Genomic DNA, 11045 nt, shown 5'->3' on the forward strand with positions numbered 1-11045 from the left:
GACTTTTGACAGCCAGAAATATTAATGCACAATTATGGGGGACACCCCAAAAGCGCTGGGGAGTGCCAAATATGAAGAAAAAATAATAAACCTCTATCCTCCTCTCTGCACTAGCGATTTTGGTTAGAGCAATTGCAAGAACAATATGGTATTCTCTGTCCCTGCTCTAATTAGCCTATGACTACACCCTGCTCTCTCCCTCTGTCAAATGGCGATGGATTGCTGTGGAGGCGTGTATTTATAAAGTTGAAGTATCGCGAGAACCGAGTCCCGAGATCCGACGACGTCACAATGACGTTCGGCCTCGATTTGGATTCGGAATGGGCGGGAGAGTACCGAGCTGCTCAGCTCGGTACTCGGATACCCAAAGTTCGGGTGGGTTCGGTTCTCGGAGAACCGGACCCGCCCATCTCTAGTAACGCCTGCGGGGAACAGCACAGACGTACACAGATGAACTTACCTTACAAACGATGGTCACCTCCCGTCCGCTTCCGATGCAACCCAGCCGCTGTCCTTTTCCAGCAGACCAGCAACCGACCCTCTGTCACCTCCAACCACTTCCCTCTACGGAAGAAACAGAAAAGAGAAAATTACGGCCGTGCCTACCAGGAAAGGCAATGAGCAGAGACACTCATGTCAACCTCGCTTGCCGCCACCTCATTTTTCTCTTGCCAAGGGCGCGGGACTACAGGCACCGTGAGACCAGGAACAGTCCCGCCTCAAGTACCCCACTCACCTCTAGTTGAGGGTCTATCCGAAAGAGGGAATAGAGTGCTCTACTCACCGGGCACTTCAACTTCCGGTCCCTGCTCTCCTGCTCCTTCCCGACACCTGTGGATGACAACCAACATACAGCCTCCCTCTACTCTCCTTGTGAGGCTAGTATGTACACCCACAGAACTGCACTAACTACAACAGGCGACCCGACCCTAACAACTATTAATGGCCGGTAACGCAACTTGACTATATAATTATAACTATAACTGGATGTAGTGTACTACCATTACCTACTCACTCTACTTTACAGGGAACACCAGCCGGTGTTCACGGTCTATTCCAGAGGGCTGTTCCTAACACCCTCACCCAGGTCGTACCGAGAAGACTGTCTTCTCGCTATGGGGTCACCCACGGCATCGGTTGCACAGGACCCGAAAGAGGCACACTGGAACAGCACAAGACCGGAGTGTCAACTGCCGCACAGAACAGCCAGTCGTCAATGCTGGAACTCGAAATGACTGCCTCCACTCAAGTGGAACACCTGTCCCAGTCCGGAACCGCCAGAGAACCTGCCAGAATTGAGGACTGAAACGCTCAACCAAAACCACGGGCCGCCCCTGGAACTCAATTGAGTTGTGCCGCACTGCCAGTGAGATACTCAATCACCACCTCTGGAAACCAGCATAACCCCAGGGACCTACGGGACGGGAAAACTACTGTGTGTTCTTCCCTGGCTATATGTAAGCTCTTAACTACACTTTGTCCCCACAGTACAGGTCAATGCAGGAAAACAGTCAGGAAACAAGAGCCTACCTTTAATGGGGGCCTGATGTCTTGAACCTGTAAAGAAACACACAGCACACCAAAATACAAAACACAATGCAATATTCGCCGCACAGGCGGAATAATACCCTGCTTCTGTACCTGGAACTGTCACGTAGTACACACCTTAGTACACAACTGCTATCTAACCGGACAATTAGTATAGCACCAACCGGAGCCTCCTGCTCTACGGTTACCTAGGCCTCTCACCTAGCTACTTACCACACACGGGACCGCGCCCTACTCTACTCAGGGCTCTCACGCCACTGCATATATCCAGGGCCTTATGCTCTACACCGTGGGCCTCTGCCCAGCTGACTATGGGCCTTAGCCCACTCTCTGCTTTGGGCTCTGAGCCCACTAGCTAGGGCTTTGTGCCCGTCACTATGGCCTCTAGGCCACTAACTAGGGCCTTGTGCCCTGTCACCTAGGAGCACTAGCCCCTGCCTCACTAGACCTTGCGGCCTACCTAACTACGGGCACTAGCCCCTGCATAGGGCCTTGTGCCCTTTGACTATAATGGGCTTATAGCCCCCTAACTACTCTTAAGGGGCCTTGTGCCTAGTTTCCTGGGCCTTATGCCCCTAACTAATGGACACGGGGAAAGTGCCCGACTCTGCCCACAGGCCTTGTGCCCGACTTAATGCTAAATATACTTACCTACTCTGCGCAGGATACTCAGCTTGACCCGCAGTCTTCTTTTCCGGGTCTTCCAGACCCTCCAGCCGGCGGCACCTCTTCTCCTGTTTGGCGTGGCGTTTCCGGCAGTGTTCTGGGTGGGGGCGCTCTTAGCCCTTACAAGGGCTCTCCGCCGACATCTCCGCTTGTGATTGTCAGTGGCAGGGTAGCTCCTTGCCCTGACAAGGGCACCCTGCCACTTGTGCCGGCTCTTCTCGCCGTGACGTCCTCTCTTCACTCCGCCGGCAAACTTCCGCCAGGATGGTGCCGCCCGGTGGCTTATATAACCGCCGGCATGATGTCATCACTGGGCGCCACCGCGAGCGCTCATTGGCTTGCCGCGGCGTCAATCTTATGAACGCCCAGAGGTGAGCCGTGATTGGCTCACTCATCCGGCCACCGATTGGCCAGCGGGGGAAGGTGAGCCCTGATTGGCTCATCCTCCCTCAACTGACAGGACCTGCGAAAAAGAAGAAATACTCACCGTTGGAATGCTGGATCGGTGAGTAGCTCCTCTTCAGCAGCCAAGACCATCTTCGCCCTCTTCATGGGCACAGCTACGCTATCCTCGGGGCACATCTCCACATATGTAAGCTATGTATCACATAACTCCCAACATTTAGGACTTCTCAATTGGGACAATTCCCCGGGTGATACTTCTCCATCACTGCCGGCAACCATTCATCGTCACTCTGGTGAACGGATTGTACCTTATAATAACACTCTCAGCAAATCTAGACAAAAGCCCTGGCTGCTGGAATGGTGGGACAGTCCCCCAGAATCAGGAAAGTTGGGAGGTATGACATAAATAAAAAATAGTCTATTAAAATTGTAATGTGCTATAGCCATGATAAGCAGATTCATGAAACTGAATTAAAAGTTATGACTGCAACCCTGAGGCTAACAAACACAAATAGCAGATGCTATACCCTGTGTTTTTTGTTTTGGAAACTATGAGAGATCTAAAGCCATATAGATCAACCACCATTTCCTATTCTTAACCATTTTAGTTTTAAGTTTTTATTAACAATTGTGATAAGCACTGTACTGGGCGGACATACAATTTTGTGGTTATGCAAAATTAATTTAACCTGTAGATGAAACAAATATAAACTATCTTGTAGCATTATCTCCTTCCTCTTCTGCTTTAGTTTTAGCATAATCCACACTTCCAACTTCAGTTTAACATTATACTCTGAAAATAAGTAACTCCAGAACTTCTCATATTCATTTAATTCTCAAAAAAAGATTTAAAAAACCTTTTAGTTCTTTAAAATTAAATACAAATTAATTACTGAGTATACAATTCAAAATTTCTTTGTTAGTTGTAACCTCAAAATAAGTAGCACTAACGGGGTCATTTACAAATGTCCCATTAAAGTACAAATTTGCACTGAACCACAGCAAACAATCAGCAATTAGCTTTTATCTGTCATGTGCGAACAGCAAACAGAGCTATAATGAGGGCGGTGCCGGCGGTGCAACCGCCCATGGCGCAAGGCTTAGTCGGGGCGTAACACCCGCCCACCCGTTACATATTCCATCCCCAATAAAGTTGCAATCTGGTAAGGTCTGGTGAGGAGGGTATCTGGAGAGAAGGGGTCAGAGGTCTGGTGAGGAGGGCGTCTGGAGTGAATAGAGCTGTCTGGAGAAGAGCGAGAGGTCTGTGTTACGGACTTACCTTATCCCCGCCGCTCCGTCCAGCCGCACTTCCGCATTCAGGACCATGTGACCGCACCCGGAGGCGGTCACATGACCACAACCTAGAGGCGGGGATTTTGAATCCCCTTCTGTATAAAAACCTCACTCTGACACTCGCTGAGTGTCAGAGCAACACTTACCTGTTCCTGGCTCCTGCTCTTCGTGGATTGCAGTGTCTTCCTGTTTCCAGTGTCTCCTGTGTGCTGATCTCTGCCTGTTTGACTTCCCTGGCTCTCTAATCCCTGTGTACCGACCCGGCTTGCTGACCATTCTCCTATTCTTGTGACCCGTGTACCGAACCTGGCTTGTTGACTCCGAGTTGCCTTCTGATTCTGCCTGACTCCAGTCCTGTGTACCGAACCGGCTTGTTGACTCCGCTACCACCGCTTCACTCCGCTGTACTACATCTTGAGGCGAACCTGGGGACCGCGACCTGCGACTCCTGGCAGCGAAGCCCACCCCGCCTTGCGGCGGTTCTTGGTGAACACCGGGGAGATCGTTAGACTCCGCACCTCAGGTAAGCCAGCGCTAATCAAGATTAGTAATATAGTATCCAGAATCTGTTACAGTTTGCTCTGACCATGGATACCACAGCTAAAGATCTGTTGGAGCATTTAGTAGGAAGGATGGATAAACAAGAAGCTAACCAAGAGCAACTTTTAAAATTCCTCAATAGTCTATCCACTCGCTTGGATGTTGTCCAGAACACCCTAGTGGCTGGTGGATCACCTGGGCCGGCAGTGGCCCCTGTACCTCAGGCCGCAGCAGCAGCTTCTTCCTCGCAGCTACGGTTACCTAACCCACCTAAGTTCGATGGAGACCCTAAAAATTGCAGAGGATTTTTAAATCAATGCTCCATACAATTCGAGCTTCTACCTGGGAACTTCCCCTCCGGAAAAACGAAAGTGGCCTATGTGATTTCGTTATTGTCCGGTCAAGCTTTAGCATGGGCTTCCCCCTTATGGGAGACGGACGACCCCATTCTACATAACTTCAACCTCTTCTTGTCCACCTTCAAGAAAATATTTGATGAGCCAGGAAGGGTGTCCAATGCCGCTTCCGGCTTACTACGTCTCCGCCAGGGAAACCAGTCTGTGGGGCAGTATGCGGTCCACTTCAGAACCATGGCCTCTGAACTTCGCTGGAACGATGAGGCTCTAGTAGCTACATTCTGGCAGGGCCTTTCAGACCGAATCAAAGACGAGTTGGTATCCCAGGAACTCCCTACGTCTTTGGACGACATTATCTCCCTCTGTGTCAAAGTTGATTTGCGTTTCAAGGAACGTAATTCCGAGAAGGAACAGTCGCGGCGTAGCATGATTCGCTTGGCCCCCAACTTCCAAACCCCTGTTCTTCCCCCTGAAGAGCCCATGCAACTTGGGAGGACCCGCCTATCAGCCGAAGAGAGGGAGAGGAGATTTCGGAACAAGTTGTGTTTATATTGTGGAGAGAGTGGCCATCTTCTGAGTTCTTGTCCCAAACGCTCGGGAAACGACAGGGCCTAACGAGTTCTGGAGCTGTGTCGTTGGGCCTCTTTTCTCAGTGTCAGTCAGTTCCCAATAGTAAAGATTGCCTGTCTATTCCCATTTCCCTTCAGTTAGGACAAAAGACCTTCCCGCAGTCGGCTCTTCTAGATTCCGGAGCCGCAGGAAATTTCATTTCTGCCACAGTAGTTAAACAATTCGCTATTCCCACACAAGCCTTGGAACAACCCATCTCTCTGATGGCCATTGATGGGGGAAGAATCCCTGAGGGGTCCATCTTGGTACGCACTATTCCTCTTCTACTTCAGATAGGAGCACTTCATCGGGAGAAGATTTCTTTTCTAGTAATACAGAGATCTACCAACCCAGTCATCCTAGGACTTCCTTGGTTTCGTGCCCACTCTCCCACCTTGGACTGGAAATCTGGTCACATATTGTCCTGGGGACAGTCCTGCTTCTCTCGCTGCCTACAGAGAGTGGTTCCCCCGAATAGTCCCAGACGTACCCAAGAATTTCCTGTGACTCTCCTGCCTGAGCCATACCAAACCTTCTCTGATGTTTTCTGTCAACAAGAGGCCACTAGACTTCCTCCTCACAGAATCTGGGACTGTGGCATTGATCTGATACCTGGTAAACCCATTCCCAGGGGCCGTGTTTACCCTCTTTCCCTCCCGGAATCTAAGGCTATGGAGGAGTACATCCAAGAAAATCTAAACAGGGGCTTCATCCGCAAGTCTGCCTCCCCAGCTGGGGCTGGCTTCTTCTTCGTAAAAAAGAAAGATGGGGGCCTCCGCCCTTGCATTGATTACAGAGGCCTGAATGCCATTACCGTTAAAAATCGGTATCCACTGCCACTGATTTCTGAACTATTTGACCGGATCAAGGGTGCCACCATCTTTTCTAAACTTGACCTCAGAGGAGCGTATAACCTTATACGCATTAAGGAGGGGGATGAATGGAAGACGGCGTTTAACACCCGAGACGGCCACTTTGAATATCTGGTCATGCCTTTCGGGCTATGCAATGCCCCAGCCATATTTCAGAGCTTTATGAATGAGCTGTTTCAAGACCTCTTGTACCAATCTGTAGTCATCTACTTGGACGACATTCTCATCTTTTCTCAAGATCTAGCATCTCATCGTACTCATGTATTGGAGGTCCTCTCTCGTATCCGAAAAAATCAGTTATTTTGCAAATTGGAGAAATGCACCTTCGAGCAGAGACAAATTCCCTTCCTGGGATATATTATTTCGGGCACCGGTCTACAGATGGATCCCACAAAATTGAAAGCCATACTTGACTGGCCCCAACCTTCAGGCCTTAAAGCCACTCAACGCTTCCTAGGATTCTCCAACTATTATCGTCAATTTATCAAGGGGTACTCCTCTCTCGTGGCTCCCATCACAGCATTGACCCGCAAATCTGCTGATGCTGGTATTTGGTCCTCTGAGGCTATCCAAGCCTTTATATTATTAAAGTCTCTCTTTTCATCCGCACCCATTCTTCAACAGCCAGATTGTTCTCGTCCCTTTGTCCTGGAGGTAGATGCCTCTTCTGTTGGCACAGGAGCCGTACTATCACAGCGAGGTCCTTCTGGAAAACTTCATCCCTGCGGATTCTTTTCCCGTCGCTTTTTACCTGCTGAGAGGAATTATGGGATTGGCGACAAAGAGCTCCTGGCCATCAAATTGGCTCTCTCCGAATGGAGACATTTACTAGAAGGAGCGCAATTCCCTATCACCATATATACCGACCATAAGAATTTGCTTTACTTACGCACTGCCCGATGTCTAAATCCTCGACAAGCAAGGTGGTCCTTATTCTTCTCACGCTTTGATTTCAACATCACTTTTCACTCAGGATCTAAGAACACGAAGGCAGACGCCTTATCTCGCTCTTTTGATCCAGCTGACATGGAATCCTCGGAAGATAAGAAATTCATTGTAAATCCATGTCAAGTATTGGCAGCTACACACCTGAAAAAGGGCTGTCCTCCAGGCAAAACATTCATCTTGCCACATCTACGCACCCGGCTCCTTCACTGGGCTCATCACTCACTCTTCTCTGGGCATGCCGGCATTCGCAAGACCTGGGACTTATTGTCCCGAAGCTACTGGTGGCCTTCCTTGCTGGAGGATGTGAAGAGATTTGTTGCTGCTTGTTCCAAATGTGCTCAACACAAGACCTCTAGGAAGAAGCCTTATGGATGCTTGCTCCCATTACCCATTCCTGATTACCCTTGGTCACAGATCTCCATGGATTTTATCACGGACCTTCCCCCTTCCAAATCCTGTACTGTAGTGCTTGTGGTCACGGATCGCTTCTCTAAAACAGCTCACTTTATTGCTCTCAAAGGCCTTCCTTCTTCCTCCTCCTTAGCCGATATTTTTATTAAAGAAATATTTCGCCTCCATGGCTGTCCTCAACATATTGTCTCCGATAGGGGATCACAATTCATATCAAAATTTTGGCGGTCTTTTTGCAATAAATCCGGGATTAAGCTTGACTTCTCTTCCGCATATCATCCCCAGTCCAATGGGGCTACTGAGAGAACCAACCAAGAATTAGAGAAGTTTCTAAGAATATTTATCTCTAGTAACCAAGACAACTGGGTGGACCTTCTCCCTTGGGCCGAGTTCGCCCATAACAACCATTTTCATGAGGCCATCTCTAACTCCCCCTTTTTTGTTCTGTATGGCTGCCATCCTAGACTACCCACCTTCTCTCAAATCTCATCTTCTGAAGTTCCAGCAGTGGACTCTCTGGTTCGTAACTTCTCTGATATTTGGGAACAAACCAAGACAAACTTAAAACAAGCAACTACTCGTTCCAAAAAATTCTACGATAAAAGGAGAAGAATGACTCCAAGTTTTGCAGTTGGTGACAGGGTATGGCTATCCACCCAGAACATTCGTTTAAAGGTTCCCAGTAAAAAATTTGCTCCCAAGTTTATTGGCCCATTTGCTATATCTGAGATTATTAATCCCGTAGCCTTTAGATTGAGTCTGCCTCCATCCTTACGCATACCCAATGTCTTCCATGTCTCCTTGTTAAAACCGATGGTAACCAACAGATTCTCCACCTCATCTAGAACTCCTCCTCCTGCTGTGGATCGGGATCAAGTTGAATACGAGATTAAAACTATCCTAGATTCTCGTAAAGTTCAAGGTGCCATACAGTTCTTGGTGGATTGGAAGGGTTACGGCCCTGAGGAGCGCTCATGGGTAAGAGCCATTGACCTACATGCTCCCCGTCTACTTAAATCCTTCCATAAAAAATTTCCTTTGAAACCCTATTAGGTGTTCGGAGTCCACCTTTATGGCAGGGGGTACTGTTACGGACTTACCTTATCCCCGCCGCTCCGTCCAGCCGCACTTCCGCATTCAGGACCATGTGACCGCACCCGGAGGCGGTCACATGACCACAACCTAGAGGCGGGGATTTTGAATCCCCTTCTGTATAAAAACCTCACTCTGACACTCGCTGAGTGTCAGAGCAACACTTACCTGTTCCTGGCTCCTGCTCTTCGTGGATTGCAGTGTCTTCCTGTTTCCAGTGTCTCCTGTGTGCTGATCTCTGCCTGTTTGACTTCCCTGGCTCTCTAATCCCTGTGTACCGACCCGGCTTGCTGACCATTCTCCTATTCTTGTGACCCGTGTACCGAACCTGGCTTGTTGACTCCGAGTTGCCTTCTGATTCTGCCTGACTCCAGTCCTGTGTACCGAACCGGCTTGTTGACTCCGCTACCACCGCTTCACTCCGCTGTACTACATCTTGAGGCGAACCTGGGGACCGCGACCTGCGACTCCTGGCAGTGAAGCCCACCCCGCCTTGCGGCGGTTCTTGGTGAACACCGGGGAGATCGTTAGACTCCGCACCTCAGGTAAGCCAGCGCTAATCAAGATTAGTAATATAGTATCCAGAATCTGTTACAGTCTGCTGAGGAGGGTGTCTGCGTTGGAGGGGTCAGAGGTCTGCTGAGGAGGGTGTCTGGAGAAGAGTGAGGGTTCTGGTGAGGAGGGTGTCTGAAGAGGAGCGAGGGTTCTGGTGAGGAGGGTGTCTGGTGAGGAGGGCGTCTGGAGTGAATAGAGCTGTCTGGAGAAGAGCGAGAGGTCTGCTGAGGAGGGTGTCTGCGGAGGAGGGGTCAGAGATCTGCTGAGGAGGGTATCTGGAGAAGAGTGAGGGTTCTGGTGAGGAGGGTGTCTGAAGAGGAGCGAGGGTTCTGGTGAGGAGGGTGTCTGGTGAGGAGGGCGTCTGGAGTGAATAGAGCTGTCTGGAGAAGAGCGAGAGGTCTGCTGAGGAGGGTGTCTGCGGAGGAGGGGTCAGATATCTGCTGAGGAGGGTGTCTGGAGAAGAGTGAGGGTTCTGGTGAGGAGGGTGTCTGAAGAGGAGTGAGGGTTCTGGTGAGGAGGGTGTCTGGTGAGGAGGGTGTCTGGAGAGAAGGCGTCAGAGGTCTGGTGAGGAGGTTGTCTGGAGAGAAGGGGTCAGAGGTCTAGTGAGGAGGGTGTCTGGAGTGAATGGGAGTGTCTGGAAAGGAGTGAGGAGTCTGGTGAGGATGGTGTCTGGAGTGAATAGGGGGGTCTGGAGAGAATAGAGGGAGATGCCGTGGTTTGGAGTACATAAATATATAATGCACACTATGAAAACATAAATAATGTAAAAATCAGAAAATATTAATTATATAATAAATATATTAATTATATAATAATAATTACTATTAAATATGGGAAGATTTGTAAGCCATAATTTGATTGTGGGGCTGGTGGGGGAAATAGGCATTTGTATTAAATGGAAATGTTAATAATTTTCTGTCAGGCTGATGAGAGTCTGTTTCTTAAATATGGAGGCTTTTAATTTAATGTTGGGTATGGTAAGGAATAATTTGGTTTATTAAATGGGGATACTATTAATTTAATGGTGGGGGCTGGTGAGGGGTGAACTATGTCTATTAATTAGATGGGAATGCTACTAATTTAATGTATGGGCTGATGTGTGGGGTATGTCCTTATTAAATGGGAGTGTTATTAATTTAATGTTGGGACTGGGGGAAGCTTATTTATTAAACGTGGGTGCTGTTAATTTGATGTCCGGGCTATATGGAGAGAAATAGATATTAACCGTAAATGCTATCAATTAAATTCTGAAAGGAGGCCTGTTTTTCAACATAAAAAGCTTCTGATTTTAATGTCTCTCTGGTTGTGGGGAGGGAGACCTAGATTCTTCACTCACTGCTCAACTTTCCAGGAGGTGAGTAATAGTCATCTCTTTTCCAAACAGAACTCCAATATTACAGGATCCGTCTAAGCAGCAACTGAGCATAAGACAGCAGCAGACAGAAGACACAGGTGATGCTTAACCGCTGAAAGGCAGCATCTACTCCCATAAAGGAACATTGTGGGGAAGGGGGGCACCACTGTTTTGCTCCGCCCAGGCCACTAAACTGTCTAGTTACAGCTCTGTGTGCAATTTACACAATAAGAACAAATGTCCGTTTAGTTGTTATGGTTTATATCATCATTATGACCCAATCAGAAATTAGGATAATAAATATTAATGTAGTCCTAATCCCCCACAAATATAAAAGATGCTTTAATAACCTGAGCGTCCGTACGCAGGGCAGTTCTTTATGGTGAAAATACATCA

This window comes from Mixophyes fleayi, chromosome 8 (assembly GCF_038048845.1).
Source record: "Mixophyes fleayi isolate aMixFle1 chromosome 8, aMixFle1.hap1, whole genome shotgun sequence".
Taxonomy (NCBI): Eukaryota; Metazoa; Chordata; class Amphibia; order Anura; family Limnodynastidae; genus Mixophyes; species Mixophyes fleayi.